This window comes from Martes martes, assembly GCF_963455335.1.
Source record: "Martes martes genome assembly, chromosome: 1".
Lineage (NCBI taxonomy): Eukaryota > Metazoa > Chordata > Mammalia > Carnivora > Mustelidae > Martes > Martes martes.
This window is the reverse complement of record NC_137888.1, coordinates 84,516,033-84,534,339: the sequence shown is the minus strand read 5'-3', so window position 1 is coordinate 84,534,339 and position 18,307 is coordinate 84,516,033. Positions and strand designations below refer to the sequence as shown.

The window sequence follows — 18,307 nt, the reverse complement described above, 5'->3', positions numbered from 1 at the left end:
GCACCCCAAATTTGAAGTTTTAAAAGTCAGCAGGCTTGGCTGGGATTGAGCCCAAAGTGTACTATGCTGCTTCAGGCAGGCAAAGACAGACAGTGTGAAAACAGAGATCTGAAAAATGCCTGGGACACAGGAGGGGGAAATTATTCACTCTTCTGGGAGGGCTTCCCTGAGAGCAGCAAGCACAGAGACCCCTCTCTGGGTACAAAGGAATTGGTTGGCACCATTTCCCTCCCCCATGCCTCAGCATAAACCAACTGCAGTAAATAGCACAGCACTAACTCTGCTCCCTAACCTGCTTACACCAAGTCCCTCCCTCCTGCACTCTGCTGCTCCTGTTTTTCTCAGGCAAATATGCCTAGGGCCCAATGCAGTGGGCCCCTCCCACAATAGACCAACAGAAACCCCCCCAAGCACCATGTCTACCCACCAGAACTGAGTGGTAGTTCTACTAGCTTCAGTTCTAGTGCAAGTGGCATCAGGTCTCATTTAACAAGCAGACCGGAGCACACCTAGTTAAATCTTGCCACATTCTGACCAAGGATGTGGTCACTTCCCACTGCAGACAAGGAGAGCCTCTGCAGACAACTGACCTGAGGGATAGAGTAACAAAAACGCAACAGCAGAGTGCAGGCAGCATACACCAGAGAAACTCCCTGAAGCATCAGGTCCAGGACACTGTATGATCTCTTCTTCATAAAGCCATTACTCTCAAAAGCAGGAAACATAACAGGATTTTCTAACACAGAGAAAAAGACAGAGACCTAGACAAAATGCCAAGATGGAGGAATTTATCCCAAAAGGAAGAACAAGAAAATGGTCATGGCCAGGGATCTAATCAAAACAGATATAAATAATATGCCCGATGAAGAATTTATTTTTTTTTTAAAGATTTTATTTATTTATTTGACAGACAGAGATCACAAGTAGGCAGAGAGAAAGGCAGAGAGAGAGGAATAGAAGCAGGCTCCCTGCTGGGCAGAGAGCCCCATGTGGGGCTCGATCCCAGGACCCTGGGATCATGACCTGAGCCGAAGGCAGAGGCTTTAACCCACTGAGCCACCCAGGCGCCCCCCGATGAAGAATTTAAAAGAACAATCATAAGGATACTTGCTGAGCTTCAAAAAAAACTGTGGAAGACATCAGGAAGACCCTTACTGCAGAGATAAAAGAGTTAAAAAACAGTCAGAAATGAAAAATGCAAAAACTGAGATTCAAAATGGACTGTATGTAATGACCGCAGAGATGGAAGAAGCAGAGGAATGAATAAGTGATATAAAAAATAGAGTAATGGAAAATATAGGGCTAGAAAAAAGAGAGAAAGAACTATACATCACGAGAATACACTTAGGGAACTCACTGACTCCATCAAATGTAATAACATTCATATCATAGGAATCCTGGAAGAAGAAGAAGAGAGAAAAGGGTGCAGAAGTTTTATTTGAGGAAATAATAGGTGAAAACTGCCTTATTCTGGGGAAGGAAACAGACATCCAAATCCAGGAGGCACAGAGAACTCCCATCAAAATGGCTAACACCAAGACATATTGTAGTGAAATTTGCAAAATATAGTAATAGGAAAAAATCCTAAAAGCAACAAGATGAAGTCCTAACTTACAAGGGAAGACCTACAGAACTAGCTGTAGATCTCTCCACAAAAACTTGACAAGCCAGAAGAGAGTGGCATGATATATTTAACATGCTGGATGGGGAATATCTGCAGCCAAGAATACTCTATCCAGCTAGGCTGTCATTCAGAATAGAAGGAGAGATAAAGAGTTTCCCATACAAACAAAAGTTAAGGAGTTCATGACCACTAAACCAACGCTGCAAGAAAAAGGGAACTCTGAATGGGAAAGACCAAAAGTGACAGACTAGAAAGGAACAGAGAAAATCTCCAGAAACAATGACAAGACATGTAATAAAATGGTACTGACTACACATCTATCAATAATTACTCTGAATGTAAATGGAATAAATGCTCCAATCAAAAGACATAGGGTCTCAGAATGGATTTTTTTTAAAAAGCCATATATATGCTGCCTACAAAAGACTCATTTTAGACCCCAAAACACCTCAGATTGAAAGTGAGGGTATGAGGGGCTCCTGGGTGGCTCAGTGGGTTAAGGCCTCTGCTTTCGGCTCAGGTCGTGATCCCAGGGTCCTGGGATTGAGCCCTGCATCAGGCTCTCTGCTCAGCAGGGAGCCTGCTTCCTCCTCTCTCTGCCTGCCTCTCTGCCTACTTGTGATCTCTGTCTGTCAGATAAATAAATAAAATCTTTAAAAAAAAAAAAAAAGAAAGTGAGGGTATGGAGAGACATCTAGCATGCTAATGGATATGAAAAGAAAACTGGAGTAGCGATACTTATATCAGTCAAAATGGACTTTATTTTTTTTTAAGATTTTATGTATTTCTTTGACAGATGGAGATCACAAGTAGGCAGAGAAGCAGGCAGAGAGAGGAGGAAGCAGGCTCCCTGCTGAGCAGAGAGCCTGATGCGGGGCTCAATCCCAGGACCCTGGGATCGTGACCTGAGCCGAAGGCAGAGGCTTTAACCTGCTGAGCCACCCAGGTGCCCCCAAAATGGACTTTAAAACAAAGACTATAACAAGAGACAAAGACAGACACTATATAATAATAAAGAGGACAATCCAACAAGAAGATCTAATTATAAATATTTTTGCAGCCAACATAGGAGGACCCAAATACATCAAATAGTTAATAACAAACATAAAAGAACTAATTGATATTTTGCAATAATAGTAGGGGACTTTAATACCTCACTTACAGCAATGGACAGAACATTTAAGCGGAAAATCAACAAGGAAAAAATGGCTCCGAATGACACACTGGACCAGATAGACTTAACAGATATATTCAGAACATTTCATCCTAAAGTAGCAGAGTACGTATTCTTTTCAAGTGCACATAGGACATTCTCCAGCATAGATCACATACAAGTTACAAATCAGGCCTCAACAAATACAAAAAGATCAAGATCATACCACACATTTTTTTCTGCCCATAACACTATGAAACTTGAAATCAACCAATAGAAAAATTTGGAAAGACCACAAATACATGGAGGTTAAACAACATGCTACTAAAGAATGAATGGGTCAGCCACTGCCATGAATAGCATAGGGGAGGCCTGCACCAGCATGAAGTGTGAGTTTGACCAATGCTTCAAACGGTGGTTTGCCAAGAAGTTTTAAGGGGTTGGCTCCGAAGACCCGTACACCAACCTCTTCAAGTGCTATCAGCAGTATTCAGAAAGCAATAAAGGAGGAGATTCCCATTGAAGGACTGGAATTCATGGGCCATGGCAAAGAAAAGCCCCAAAACTCTTCTTGACCTTGACAGTCACCTTGACAGTCACTCCTCCAGTCAGGAAATTGAGGACACTAGATTTCATCAATTAAGACTGTGAAAAAAGTCATCAATTTAATGGGTTTAGGAGGGAGGAGGTTTCTCTCCTCCTTCATGTCCTCTCACTTGTGAAAGATGATGAACCATCACTCTGCTTTGAGATGATTTCTCACTTGCTTTGGCATCCTTGCAGGAACTCCATGTGCTAAAACTAAACGATTTCTTGGGATTATGGTTGCAATACTTGGTCTGGGATCAGCTTTAAATATCCTTTGTATGTAAATACTGATAAACTTGTCAGAAAGATCAGGGTTGCCTGACCTCTTGAGTTTTGTTGCAAAGGATATTAAGTATATTGGGGGGAGGTATAATTCATGCAAGCAATTAATTAGGATCACTCTTTTCTCTCAGGGAGCTAAGGCTCTGAAAAAGAATTCCAGCGCAATAGTTTTAACCAATGCTTGGGAGCACGGTTTCATTTTCATATAATAACTTTTATGATTGCTGGTGGATTGGGTTAGCCAAGAGGAAGACAGCTTAAACAGACAGTTCCCTGCCTTAAGAAGAGGTGTCAATTTCTAATTAAGTTGTGAAAGCTTGAAGAATGTTGCAGTACACACATTTCAGAGCTCATAGTGTAAGTTAGGAAATAAAATCCTTGGAGTAACAATGGAGGAAGATGCTAAATTGCAAAATTTGCTATTGCCAGCTTTCAGATCAAGTCAGTTAATGAAGCTGACCTACATTATCATAAAAATTGCCAAAATGCTGCATCTGATTAAATGGAAGAAGAGTTAGTTTTATTTGCCTATGTACCACGCTGTCCTGTGATATCTGTAATCATGAAGATGGAATAAATAGTAACATTTAGTTACAAAAAAAAAAAAAGAATGAATGGGTCAACCAAGAAATTAAAAAATACATGAAACCAAATGATAATGAAAACATGACAGTCCAAAATCTTTGGGATGCAGCAAAAACAGTCATAAGGGAAAGTATATAACAATACAGGCCTATCTAAAGGAACTAGAAAAAGAACAACAAATGAAGCATAAAGCCAGTAGCAGAAGAAAAATAATAAATATTAGAGCAGAAATAGATGATCTAGAAACTAAAAAACAAAACAAAACAAAATAACAACAACAAAAAACCCCCAGTAGAATAAATCAATGACACCAGGAGCTGGTTCTTCAAAAAAATGAGTAAAATTGATAAACCCCTAGCCAGACTTAACAGAAAGAGAGAGAGAGAGAGAGAGAAAGGACCCAAATAAATAAAATCACAAATGAGAGAGGAGAAATCATAACCAACAATACAAACAATTATAAGATAATATTAAGGAAAATTCCATGCCAACAAATTGGACTATCTGGAAGAAATGGATAAATTCCCAGAAACACATAAACTACCAAAACTGAAACAGGAAGAAATAGAAAACTTGAACAGACTGATAACCAGCAAAGAAATTGAATCAGTAATAAAAAGTCTCCCAACAAACAAAAGTCCAGGGCCAGATGGCTTCACAGGATAATTCTACAAAATATTTAAAGAGAGTTAATACCTATCCTTTTCAAACTCTTCCAAAAAATAGAAATGGATGGAAAACTTCCAAATTCATTCTATGAGGCCAGCATTACCCTGATTTCAAAACCAGACAAAGATTCCACTAAAAAAGAGAACTATAGGGAAAGAAGAGAGGGAGGGAAAGAGGAACGAACAAAGGAACGAACAAACTATAGGCCAATATCCCTGATGAACATAGATCCAAAAATTCTCTACAAAGTACTAGTAAATCAAATCCAGCAGTACATTAAAAAAATCATTCACTGTGATCAAGTGGGATTTATTCCTGGGCTGCAAGTGTGGTTCAGTATTCACAGATCAATCAATCAATGTGATATACCACATTAATAAAGGAAAGGATAAGAGCCATCTGATCCTCTCAATAAATGCAGAAAAAGCTTTTGACAAAGTACAACATCCATTCATGATAAAAACCATCAACAAAGTGAGGGTAGAGGGAACATACCTCAACATCATAGAGGCCATATATGAAAAATCCATAGCTAATATTATTCTCAATGGGGAAAAACTGAAAGCTTTTCCTCTATGGTCAGGAACAAGACAGGGATGTCCACTCTCACCACTGTTAATTAACATAGACTGGAAGTCTTAGCCTCAGCAATCAGACATCAAAATTAAATTTAAAAAGCATCCAGATTGGCAAGGAAGAAGTCAAACTTTCACTCTTTGCAGATGACAAGATACTCTATTTAGAAAACCCAAAAGACTCCACTAAAAAAATTGCTAGAACTGATGCACGAATTCAGTAAAATCACAGGATGCAAAATCAATATACAGAAATCTGTTGCATTTCTATACACCAATAATGAAACATCAGAAAGAGAAATCAAAGTATAGATCCCATTTACAATTGCACCAAAACCCATAAGATAACCAAGGATAAACCCAACCAGAGAGACAGAAAATCTGTACTCTCAAAACTGTAAAGGGGCACCTGGGTGGCTCAGTGGGTTAAAGCCTCTGCCTTCGGCTGGTGTCATGATCCCAGGGTCCTGGGATCGAGCCCCGCATCGGGCTCTCTGCTCAGCGGGAAGCCTGCTTCCCTTCCTCTCTCTCTGTCTGCCTCTCTGCCCACTTGTGATCTCTGTCTGTCAAATAAATAAATAAAAATCTTAAAACTGTAAAAACATTGATTAAAGCAATTGAAGACGAGACAACGAATTGGGAAAACATTCCACGCTATGGATTGGAAGAACAAATATTGTTAAAATATCTATACTACCTAAAGCAATCTACACATTTAAGGCAATCCCTGTCAAAATACCACCAGTTTTCACAGAACTAGAACAAACAATCCTAAAATTTGTATGAAACCGCAAAAGACCCCAAATAGCCAAAGCAATCTTCAAAAAGAAAAGCAAAACTGGAGACATCACTTCCAGACTTCAAGTTATATTACAAAGCTGGAGGGACCAAAAAAGTCTGGTAGTACCACAAACACAGACACACAGATCAATGGAACAGAGTGGAAAACCCAGAAATGAACCCACAACTATATGGTCAATTAATCTTTGACAAAATAGGAAAGAGTATCCAATGGAAAAAAGACCATCTCTTCAATAAAAGGTGTTGGGAAAACTGGACAGCCTCATGCAAAAGAATGAAACCGGACCACTCTCTTACACCATACACAAAAATACATTCAGAATGGATAAAAGACCTAAATGTGAGAACTAAAACCATAAAAATCCTAGAGAAGAACACAGGCAGTAACTTCTTTGACATCGACCATAGCAACTTCTTACAAGATATGTCTTCTGAGGCAAGGGAAACAAAAGCAAAAATGAACTATTGGGACTTCATTAAGATAAAAATCTTCTTCACAGTGAAGGAAACAACAAAACTAAAAGGCAACCAATGGAATGGGAGAAGATACTTGCAAATAACATATCTGATAAAGGGTTAGTATCAAAAATATATAAAGAACTTGTAAAATGGAATACTCAAAAACCAAATAATCCAGTTTAAAAATGGGCAGAAGACAAGAATAGACATTTTTCCAAAGAAGACACATACATGGCTAACAGACATATGAAAAATGCTCAATATCACTCATCATCAGGGAAATACAAATCAAAACCACAGTGAGATACCACCTCACACCTGTCAGAATGGTTAAAATTAACAACACAGGAGACAACAGGTGTTAGTGAGGATGCGGAGAAAGGGGACACCTTTTGCACGGTTGGTGGGAATGCAAACTGGTGCAGTCACTGTAGAAAACAGTATGGATGTTCCTCAAAAAGTTAAAAGTAGGGACATCTGGGTGGCTCAGTTGGTTAAGCATCTGCCTTCGGTTCAGGTCATGATCCCAGGATCCTGGGATCAAGTCCCACATGGGGCTCCTTGCTTAGCAGAGAGCCTGTTTCTCCCCCTACCTGCTGCTCCCCCTGCTTGTGCATGCTCGCTCACTCACTCTCTTGCAAATAAATAAAATCTTTAAAAAACAAAACAAAACAAGCTAAAAACAGAACTACTCTACTACCCAGCAATTGCACAACCAGGTATTTACCCAAAGGATACAAAAATACTGATCCAAAGGGATGCATGCACCCCAATGTTTACAGCAGCATTATCAACAATAGCCAAGTTATGGAAAGACCCCAAATGTCTATTGACTGTTGAATGGATAAAGAAGAGGTGGAGTATGGCTGACATATTATTCAGGCATAAAAAAGACTATTAGAAATTCTTAAAGGTTTAGAACCTTCTTTAGAAGAATTAGGCTGCATCTCAGCTTATTGTGTATTCAGGAACCCACATTTTCATCTAAGGTACGGGTTAGGGTTGGGGTAGGGTTAGGTGTAGAGTTAGGGTAAGGGTATGTGCCTGGTATCCAGCAGTTCGAGATTTCTCCTGAGAATAAAACTCTAGACTTCTGCCGGGGTTATAATATACATGGCAGTCATCCACCAAGCTGAGGCAACGAGGGGATATGTGTCTAAATACTCTTAAAAAAAAGAAAAGCTACAATTTCATGTCACAGATGCATTATGAGGAAGTAGAATATTACTTCCCTGCTATTGCGGAATGAAGCAGAGGCAGTAACAACCAGAAGGAAAATACTTGCTAAAGAAAATAATATCTAAGCTGAAATTAGTTCCTTTAGAGCGGAAATAGCATGCTGTTCCACAAGATAAAGATTGCATGGTGTAGTCTAGGACCTGAGAGAAGTTCATTATGTCTGGACCTAAAGTGTGCTAGAGAGGGATCAAGGAGTGCAATAAATGATGCTAGAGAAGCCAACCCAGGGAAAGCCCTACAAGCCCTATGAAAGTAATAAAGATTTTATTATGTGCATATTATGTGCATGACTTGACATGTGTTCTAGACATAATATTCTGTCTCCAGTGTGACAAATGAACTAGAGGAAGGTAAGACTGCAGGAAGAGAGACAGCTTGGGAGGCTGTTGCAGTAAACTGGCTAGAACTAAGTCTAAAACTAAGGCAATAGAGATGAAATGAGAGATATTTAGAGAAGTAGAAACAATGGGACTTGAAGATTGTTTGGCTAAGCAAAGCAGAGTGAAAAGTGAAGGCTGACACCCAGTTTCTGGCTTAAGCAACTCTGTTGGCAGTGATGCCATCCCCCAAGATAGGGAATATAATAAGGAGTACTATTTTGCTAGTCTGCTTGTTTGAGGGATTTTGAGGGGGTGAGGGGGGAAGCCAATGAGTTCTGTTTTGTCTATCCTGTGTTTAAAGTGCTTATGAGACAATGACGGAGAGATATTCAGAATGCATTGGTGCTTGGGAGACATAACTGTCCTGAAGAAATAAATTTGGAGGTCAGCACTGTAGCAAGATTAACTAAAGTGATGAAGTAGAAACAACCTAAAATGACCCCTAAACAATATGTAGAGTAGAAAGATCAACAGATACTGTATACAACACTGAGAAATACTCACCTTTAAATGATAAGCAGAAGAGAAAGAAGGTCTGTCAAAGAATACTGAGGAGAAACAAAGGAGAAGAAAGAAACCAGAAGATCATGTATACAGAAGCTAAAGGAAGGAAGGTTGTTTCCACAAAAGTGGCAGGTGGGCAACAGGGTCAAATGTTGCCAAGAGATTATGTCAGGGAAGTCTTGGTGATCTTAACAAGAGTAGTAGCAGAGGGGGCGCCTGGGTGGCTCAGTGGTTTAAAGCCTCTGCCTTCAGCTTAGGTCATAATCTCAGGGTCCTGGGATCGAGTCCCGCATCAGGCTCTCTGCTCAGCGGGGAGTCTGCTTCTCCCCCTCTCTCTGCCTGCCTCTCTGCCTACTTGTGATCTCTGTCTGTCAAATAAATAAATAAATAAATCTTAAAAAAAAAAGAGAGAGAGTAGTAGCAGAGGAAGTAGCTGCCAAATTTCAGTGGTTGAGGACTGAATGGGAGGTGTGGTGGTTATATCTGATTCTCAAATATCCACCCGCTTTTCCAAAATTGGAGAATCCTCTTCCTCTGGCTATTGCTAGAGTACTAGTTTTAGACAACAACAGTACACGCTCACTAGTTTAAGTAGAAAGAAATTTATTCCAGGCTTTTGGTTAGTTTATAGGACATCTGGGAAGGCCAATACACCAAGCTTGGTTATCGAACGGTCACTGGTAACACAGCTAGGAAAAAGCCCAGCTACACCATGGGAACTTTCCAACAGATATGTTCTTGCTGTCACCACCTGATGCTTGATACCCATGAATCAGGCTCTGGTCATTAGAATCTCTACAACAGCTGCAGTAGAAAAAACAAAAGCCTCTTTGATCTGCATTTGCCAGAACTGTTGCCTCGGCCTTGTGATGCTCACTTCTGCCTGCCAAGCCTGGCAGGGGCACATCTGCCTGGCAGAAAGCATGGGTAACCCTTGCTGCACTTCATGGGAGTCTTGAAAACATACTCTTTACCTTTCTATCTCCTAAAACCCAGAAAGGCATGCTACAATGGATCGGAAAGGTGTAGAATGAGACAATTGGTAGTGTTTGCCACTGTCCATCCCCTTGGCTATTCAGCGTCAATTCATCTTTCTCCCCAAACTTCAAATTACAAACCACAAATTGCAACAATGTATAGATTGCTGAAGTTTTTCCATTGCTTTTGCCCCTGAGCATGGTAGTAGAAGGAGGCAAAGGATACTCTAGGTTCTAGATCTGCTCCCTCTTGCCTTCATTTTGTGGTAGAAACCCTATATCCCCTTTAAAACTTAAATACTCCAGCCAGTACGTGTCATCCCCCTCACCTTGTTCATGAAGCACGAGGAATCCAAATAGACCAGGTGTCAGTCTCAACCTCCACTTCACTGTAAGCACTTTTGTTTCCTGATGGACTCATCCCTTCCTTGGATAGTAAGACTATTAAACCATCAAAACTGAAAGTTGTAGGGATAGAGAGAAAAATTTTGAGAATGGGTCATTAGGTTTATTAGTAGGAGGTATCACTCTTACTTCACATCCATTGTTTTCTGACCCTATGTATTGTGGCCATGAGAGATATATACTTAGTGCCTCCTGACTGACAGCTTTACAGCCTCACAGCTGGTACGTTCATTGGGTCTCCCCAAAGACTGTCTGCCTTTCTAAAAGCCCACCCACTTTTGGGTGATGGGATACATGGTAAGATCAGTGAATCTCAACAGCATTAGCCCAATGCTTTACTTCATTCATCAATAAACAAATTTCTCTGGTCAGAAGCAGTAGTTAATAAAATACCATGACAATGAATTAGGTACACAATAGGACTGTAGGTAATGATGCAGGTAAAATTTTGGCATGCAGGGAAACTCAACCTGAAATTATAGTAAATACATATTTACAGTGAGGAGAATTGCTGCCCCCTCCATGATGGAAGAACCCTAGTTGTTAAACTGCAACTAGATGGTTGTTTGGTGTTCCAGAGCTGAGGGCACGATCAGGACCCAGCTGTTGGTCACTACAGCAGGTATGTTAGGCACTCAGGAGTATAGTAGCCAAGTCAGTTCCAGCACTGGGGGGAGGACGGAGGTAATATTGAACCTAGGAATAATCTCCTTCCTTGCCACCACAAAGACTTTTTAAATGAGCCTACTGAACAAACAGATGCCTGGGAAAAGGCCAGTTTTCAAATATTGCCCATCTCCTCTGTAGGAGTCCCTGACAAGCATCCATGTGGGACATAGTTCTCAGTCTGCACACAATCTGAAGATGTCCATCTATGCATTTCTTTCCCCATATCTCTTTGTCACAATCTTTCAACCTTGTTTTTTCCATGGTCTGACTAGCTCTTCACATGACTCAATGTAGATCCACACCTCAGAAGATGTCCTTCCAAACAAAATAGACCATAATACATTCCTTCCAAAACTTGCACGAATGCATCTGAAAATCTAGAGGATGGTTTCTTTTTCCTGTGAAGAAGAGATAAAGTCACCTGCTAATACTGAGGGAAGAAAGTGACAGAGTCAGATATTTGAGGAATACAGAAGTATTAAAATACCCACACATGAGAGAGAGACAACTTGGAAAATGAAGAAATGATGTGGAGACAGTTTTAAAGAAGTCAGACTACATGGTTATGTGATTTTCCTCCAGAAGCAGTACTCTGAGCCACTAAAAGCAAAACCACCACAATGGACAAATACAGCATGTTTCTTGCAACCTCAAGACTTCATTCACCTGCATTTAAAAATAATTGCTAGCTCACAAAATTAATGTACTGGTAATTGTAGCTAAATCAGGGTTATTATTTAGATATTATATTTGTTAATATGATCTTTTGTCCAAGATATAAGAATGACATATAAAAAAGTATTATTTGGGATAATCATCTTAAAATCTGTAAAATCAAGTAATAACAATCGTTGTCTCTGAGAAAGGGGATTAGGGGACTGGAAGACAAGAATGGAGTGAGATAGACTTTTCACTCCATACCCTTTTGTAGCTTTTGAATTTTAAATATGTATATAAAAATACCTATACAATCTCTTGATGTATCCAGCTTCACTTGATATAAGTATGTTTCTCTGAGAGGACAGGGATCTCTGCAACTGCAGCCTTCTGCCCATTGGGTCTACTCTGTGCCAAATGGCACCCAGAGATGGTTTTCTTTTCTCTCTCTGTGTGTGTGTGTGTGTGTGTGTGTGTGTGTGTTTAAAGATTTTATTTATTTATTTGACAGAGACAGAGATCGCAAATAGGCAGAGGCAGGCAGAGAGAGGGGGGGAAGCAGGCTCCCTGCTGAACAGAGAGCCTGATGCGGGGCTCGATCCCAGGACCCTGAGATCATGGCCTGAGCCGAAGGCAGAGGCTTACCCACTGAACCACCCAGGCACCCCCAGAGATGGTTTTCTAAGCCATTTCTCAATATCAGCTAACCAGAAGGGTTTTTTCCCCAAAATCTTTGTGATGGGAATAAATATTTTGTCATGTATCCACTCATTCACTTGTCTATGTAGTCAATCAATTTTTATCAAGGCTTGTGTGTTTTCTAAAAACCCCTGTAGGATATGTTCTAGGAAACACAGAGCTACAAAGAGAAAGCCTCTAGTTAGTCGCCTCAATCTTTTTGAATGGGGCAGCGTGTAAGCAAGGAGTGATCCCCACCCTCCAGTTATTTGCAGACAGATATGTAGGAAAGTCCTCAATAGAACAGATGATGTAAAAGCTCTGTGTGACAAATGTTGTGCTATAGGAGTGAAGAAACAATTTATCCTGGGCATATCAGGAAAGGTTTCACAGGGGAAAAAACAACAACACATATCTGAACTAGATTGTGAATAATGATTAGAATTTTAGAGAAGAAAAAGAGATGGAAAATGCATTTCAGATTGAGGGAACAGCTTGAGCACAGGCATAAAAACACCAATATGTGTGGCAAACTTGGGAAAATGGTCACCATCTAGTGAGATACGAATACAGTGTGCATGAAAATACTCACAGGAGCAGGATGCCTAAAGGGACAGACAGGTTATGTTGCCTGAGACATGAACTGGAAGCCACGGAAAGTTTGTGAAAAGGAACAAGTTTCCCTCATGTTTTAGGAAGACATTATATTTAGGCAGTGTGGTAACCTAAAAATCATAGGCTTTGATGTTAAGCTGACCTAAACTTGAATCTTATCTTGTACTCACTAGAAGTGTCATTTGGGGCAAGTCACTTAACTGCTCTATTTTCAGTTTCATCATATCAGACCAGAGTTAATAAATGAGCAAAGCATACTTGCATGGCACATAGCAGAGGTTAAATAAATTGTAGGTACTGTTGTTGTTGTTGTTGTTGTTACTTTAAAGATTTATTTACTTATTTGAGAGAGAGGACATGACAAGTCAGGGAAGGGACAGAGGGAGAGGGAGAATCTCAAGCAGACTCCCTGTTGAATGTGGAGCCGAATGCAGGGCCTAACCCCATGACCCTCGAGACCATGACCTGAGCCAAAATCAGGAGTCGGACAGATAACCAGCAGATCCGCCCAGGTGCCCAGTATTATTACATTTATGGCAATATGGAAGGTATATTAGCAAGGTAGAATATTGAATATATGGGCTAGTTCAGGGACTGAAATGGCATCTAGGTGAGGTGATGAGAACCCCCAAATAAACAATGACTGTAGAAACAGAAATGGCTGAACATAGGATATTGGCATCTAGTGGGCAGAGGCCAAGGATCCTACAATGTATAAAACAGTCATCAAAAATGAAGGCTTATTGGGCCCAAAGTTTAGTAGTGTTGAGGGTGGAGAAACCTTGTATTAATGGATAGAGATCAAAGAACAGGTGAATGACCTTTCCTCATTTTTTAAAAAATATAAACTATTTAAAACATATTTAAACCATAATAAGCACCCACATACTTATTACTAAAGTTTAAGAAATACTCATAACATGGTTCATCGACATCAAGGAGAAAGAGGTGGAGCCATGAGTCTGAATAATTCTTGAGAAACACTGTAGCCCTGTATGACAAAGAATCAGCTGTATCTGATGGAAGAGTACTTAAATATCTTCAGGTAAAGGTCCTTTGCTCCCCCTTCATGGAACTTTAAAATGGAAAGTTTCTGAAAGGAATAATTTGTTAAGAGTAAGAATTTTCTCTTTGGCTCATTAAGCAATATTAACGAATATCATTAAGATAGCATAGTATCTGGAAAAGAAAGAAAAATTGCAGTATGCTGTAAAGAAAACTTTCAGTAAGTGAAGTGTGACATTTCATGGCGACTTTGCTTAAATGGAATCAGACAATGGAACCTAATCTAGTTTTACAAGACCCTCATAGTTCCATCAAAATATGACATTGGGGAAGGATTCAGTCTTAGCATGGGCAGGACCCCAAGTCTGTATATTTCCACTACACATGTGAGTCCTCCCCTAAAGTGCCACAAACATAAATGATTAAAATTAACTGACTCCTTCAGGCTTTTAGTGAACATTAATGCTTGTGAGATAAGTAGAGAAATACAGACAAGGCAGGTCGGACAGGCTTATGCCCCAGCAAAGGGACTGCTCCTGTAATCAGGCCAATTCAGATTCATACCACAACAAATTTATAAGAACTACAGCAAATTCACAAGAGTCTCTCTTGGGCAGGTATGAAATCTACACATGCCAAGGATCCATCATATAACTATTACAACATTGTACTTACAATGGCTCCCTTCTTTGATCCATGCCTGCCTATCCACTCAAATCTTATTATATTTACATTTGTATAAAGGAGATATGCATTTTTTAAAGATTTGTTTATTTATTTATTTTAGAGGGAGAGCACAGGGAGGAGGAGAAGAGGGAGAGAGAAACTTAAGCAGACTCCACACTGAGCTCAGAGCCCCATGCAGGGCTCAATCCCACAACCCTGAGATCAGGACAGCAGCTGAAACCAAGACTTGGACATACAAGCTACTGTGCCACCCAGGCACCCCTAGGACGTGCATTTTTAATTCAAAAGAATCCAGCTGCCTTATGCAGAATTTTATGTGGATTGTGATGTCAGTGGTTTATCATGCTCATGTAAAGCTCTAAAGTTGTGTTTGTTCAATACACACTACATTTTTTATTATTATGCTCAGTTAGCCAACACATAATACATCATTAGTTTTTGATGTGGTGTTCAACAATTCATTAGTGTATTACATTTTTTGAAGATTTTATTCATTTATTTATTTTATAGAGAGAGTACAAGAAAGAGCAAGAGGAGGACCAGAAGGAGAGGGAAAGGGAGGAGGAAAGAATCTCAAGCAGATTCTGGGCTGAGCAGAACCCTTCACAGGGCTTAATCCCAGGACCATGAGATCATTACCTGAGATGAAACCAAGAGTTGGATGCTTAACTGACTGTGCAACCCAGGTGCCCCAACGATACATATGTTCATTGAGCATGTAAAACATGGCTAGTCTAAATAGAGATATACTGCAAATGTAAAAAAATGTGGAATTTCAAGGACTCACTTAAAAAAAAAAAACAGAAAATATCTCATTAATTTTATTACATTGATTACACATTAAAATTATACTATTTTGGATATCTTGAGTTGAATAAAATATATTATTAAAATCAATCTTCCTTTTTCTTTTTCCTTTTTAAGTGCAGCTCCTAGAAAACATAAAATTAAATACGTGACTTGCATTTTATTTCTGTTGGATGGTGCTAACCTAGAGCTTACCCTTACACATCTAGCCATTTTTAGGAATAGATACATTCTAATTCAGACATACTGCTAATGTAATAGGCATGGTATGGAACCAGACATTCGGACACCAGTTTTCCAGAGAAATAGCTTTAGACTGTATACTCAATAAAAGGCACTGTGTTAGATTACACTGTGCTAGCGGCACCTGGGTGGCTCAGTTGGTTAAGCGCTTCTTGCCTTTGGCTCAGGTCATGATCTCAGGATCCTGGGATCCAGCCCTGCATCAGGCTCTCTGCTCAGCAGACAACCTGCTTCCCCTTCTCCCTCTGCTGCAGGTGCCCCAATGATATATGTGTTCATTGAGCATGTAAAACATGGCTAGTCTAAATAGACTAGCCCCTGCTTGTGCACTCCCTCCCGTCAAATAAAAGAATACAATCTTAAAAAAAATAAAAAGGATGGACACTGGGGAGGGTATGTGCTATGGTGAGTGCTGTGAAGTGTGTAAACCTGGCGATTCACAGACCTGTACCCCTGGGGCTAATAATACATTATATGTATATAAAAATTTTTTAAAAAATTATTAAAAAAAATAAAAATAAAATAAAATAAAAAGGATTACACTGTGCTAGAGTAGGAGTTGTCCTATTCATGATAGAGGTTTTGCCAAGGAAGGAGTAGCTGTAGTCCTACTTCCTTGAGACTGGAACTGATGTAATCAATTATGAAAGGTATTACTTTTGAATATGTACATATATGTGATCCCTGGGCACAGAAGGAATAAGTCTAAGCATTCTTAAGGCAAGAGTTATACTTGGTTAGACAATTTTTTGCTAGGTAAATAATTACGTGTAGGAAAAGAAAGCTACAATATCTGTTTCCTCAAAATTCATTATGTCCAAATTCCATGCTGAAAGGTATTTAAAAATGATTGGGAAATAATGTGTCAGAAAAGCATTTCAGTGTAGGAAAGAAGTATTCTAATACATCTGTTATCTATTGCTGCATAACAGTATTACTATAAATTTAGTGGCTTAAAACAAGACACATTCATTATCTTTGTTTTGTGAGGTTAATATTAGAATACAGCTTAACTGTGTCCTCTGCAAGATGCAATCAAGGTATTGGCTACAGCTGAATTTTCACCCAAGATTTGACTGAGGGATCTACTTCTAGACTTATGTGGTTGTTGGCAGCATCTAGTTCCTTTCAGAATGTCAGACTAAGATCTTCAGTTTCTTCTAGCTGCTGGCTAAAAGCTGCCCTCCATTTCTTACTCTGTGATTTTCTCCTTAGGGAAGCTCACAACACAGCAGCTTGCAAGAAAATTCTTCAGTAAGATGTTATAACCTTAGTAAATAATCACACCCACGTGACCAAGTACATCCCGTCACCGTTACTGTGTTCTACCTGTTAGAAGCAAGTCACGGATACCACCCATACGCAAGGGAAGGGGATTACGCAGGGCACGAATACCAGCAGGTAGAGATCATAGGGCCTCCTTATAGTCTGCCCTATGCAATAGGGAACTGGCTTAGAGATAAAAACTAGGAAGAGGTTATCACAGTGGTGCCCAAAGGATGTCAGGACCATTTTAGTTAATATGTTTCAAATGATCTGGAAGAGAGGAGAAATAATTTCATTTATTTCCAATGAAAATAATTTTCCAGATAGTGCATGTCACTGAGAAGAAGTAAAGAAAGACTGGTATATGGAATCACAAGCAGCAACAGTAGTAGCATCATTGGCAGGCAGTCTGTGGACTCTGAGAAACAAGGCACAGAAGCAATAATTGGAATAGTCTTGGTAGAGTCTCAGAGCAAGACAAGGTGGCTCCCTTCATGAGTGTCAGGTAATGCTGCACAGAGAAGTTAGCAACAGTGGAGGAAAACATGCTGGTCAGACCCACAGCAAGAGAAAGGTGGGTGCATGGTGAAGTTTCTCAGAGATTCAAAAAAACTTTCCAGTGAAAGGCCAGACAAGATAGACTCTGTGACTGCTTTATTTATTTTATTTTGTGTGTGTGTGTGTGTGTGTGTGTGTGTGTGTGTGTGTGTGTGTTGTGAGACTGCTTTAAAAAGAGACAGAAAGAGGAGCACCTGGGTGGCTCAGTTGATTAAGCATCAGACTCATGATTTCTGCTCAGGTCATGATCTTGGGATTGTGAGATCAAGCCCCATATTGGATTCCATGTAGGGCCTGAAGCCTGCTCACAATTCTCTCTCTGCCCCTCCCCCCACTGCTCATGCACATTCTCTCTCAGAAAAAAAAATTAAAAATTAATAAAAGAGACAGGAAGATAAAAAGATTTGTATTTGACTCAATAAGACAGGGGTATTTGATGTGTACAGAGTTGACTACGCCGTAGTATGTGGCTCTCAAAGCTCAGAAAAGATAACCAATTGGTTAGTTTCTTGCTGATTGACTATAGACTCACTTATTTTTTTTTAGATTTTATTTATTTATTTGAGGGAGAGAGAGAGAGAGAACAAGTGGAGAAGGGGCAGAGGGAGAAGCAGGCTCCCCACTGAGCAGAGAGCCCGATGTGGGGCTCAATCCCAGGACCCTGGGATCATGACCTGACCTGAAGGCAGATGCTTAACCGATGGAGCCACCCAGGTGCCCTTAGACTCACTTTTTTTTTTTTTTAATTAACATATAATGTATTATTTGCCCCAGGGGTACAGGTCTTTGAATCCTCAGGCTTACACATTTCACAGCACTCACCATATCACATACCCTCCCCAGTGTCCATAACCCAGCCACCCTAGACTCACTTTAATACT

At 39.9% G+C, this 18,307-nt stretch overlaps 1 pseudogene across 1 annotated transcript; it reads left to right on the top strand.

The window, feature by feature from the left end:
* Positions 1-3,129: 3,129 nt before the first annotated feature.
* On the top strand, positions 3,130-3,352 carry LOC308351860 (TP53-regulated inhibitor of apoptosis 1-like; annotated as a pseudogene). Its single transcript has one exon. The product of its transcript is annotated as a TP53-regulated inhibitor of apoptosis 1-like (transcript).
* The last annotated feature ends 14,955 nt before the right edge of the window (positions 3,353-18,307 follow it).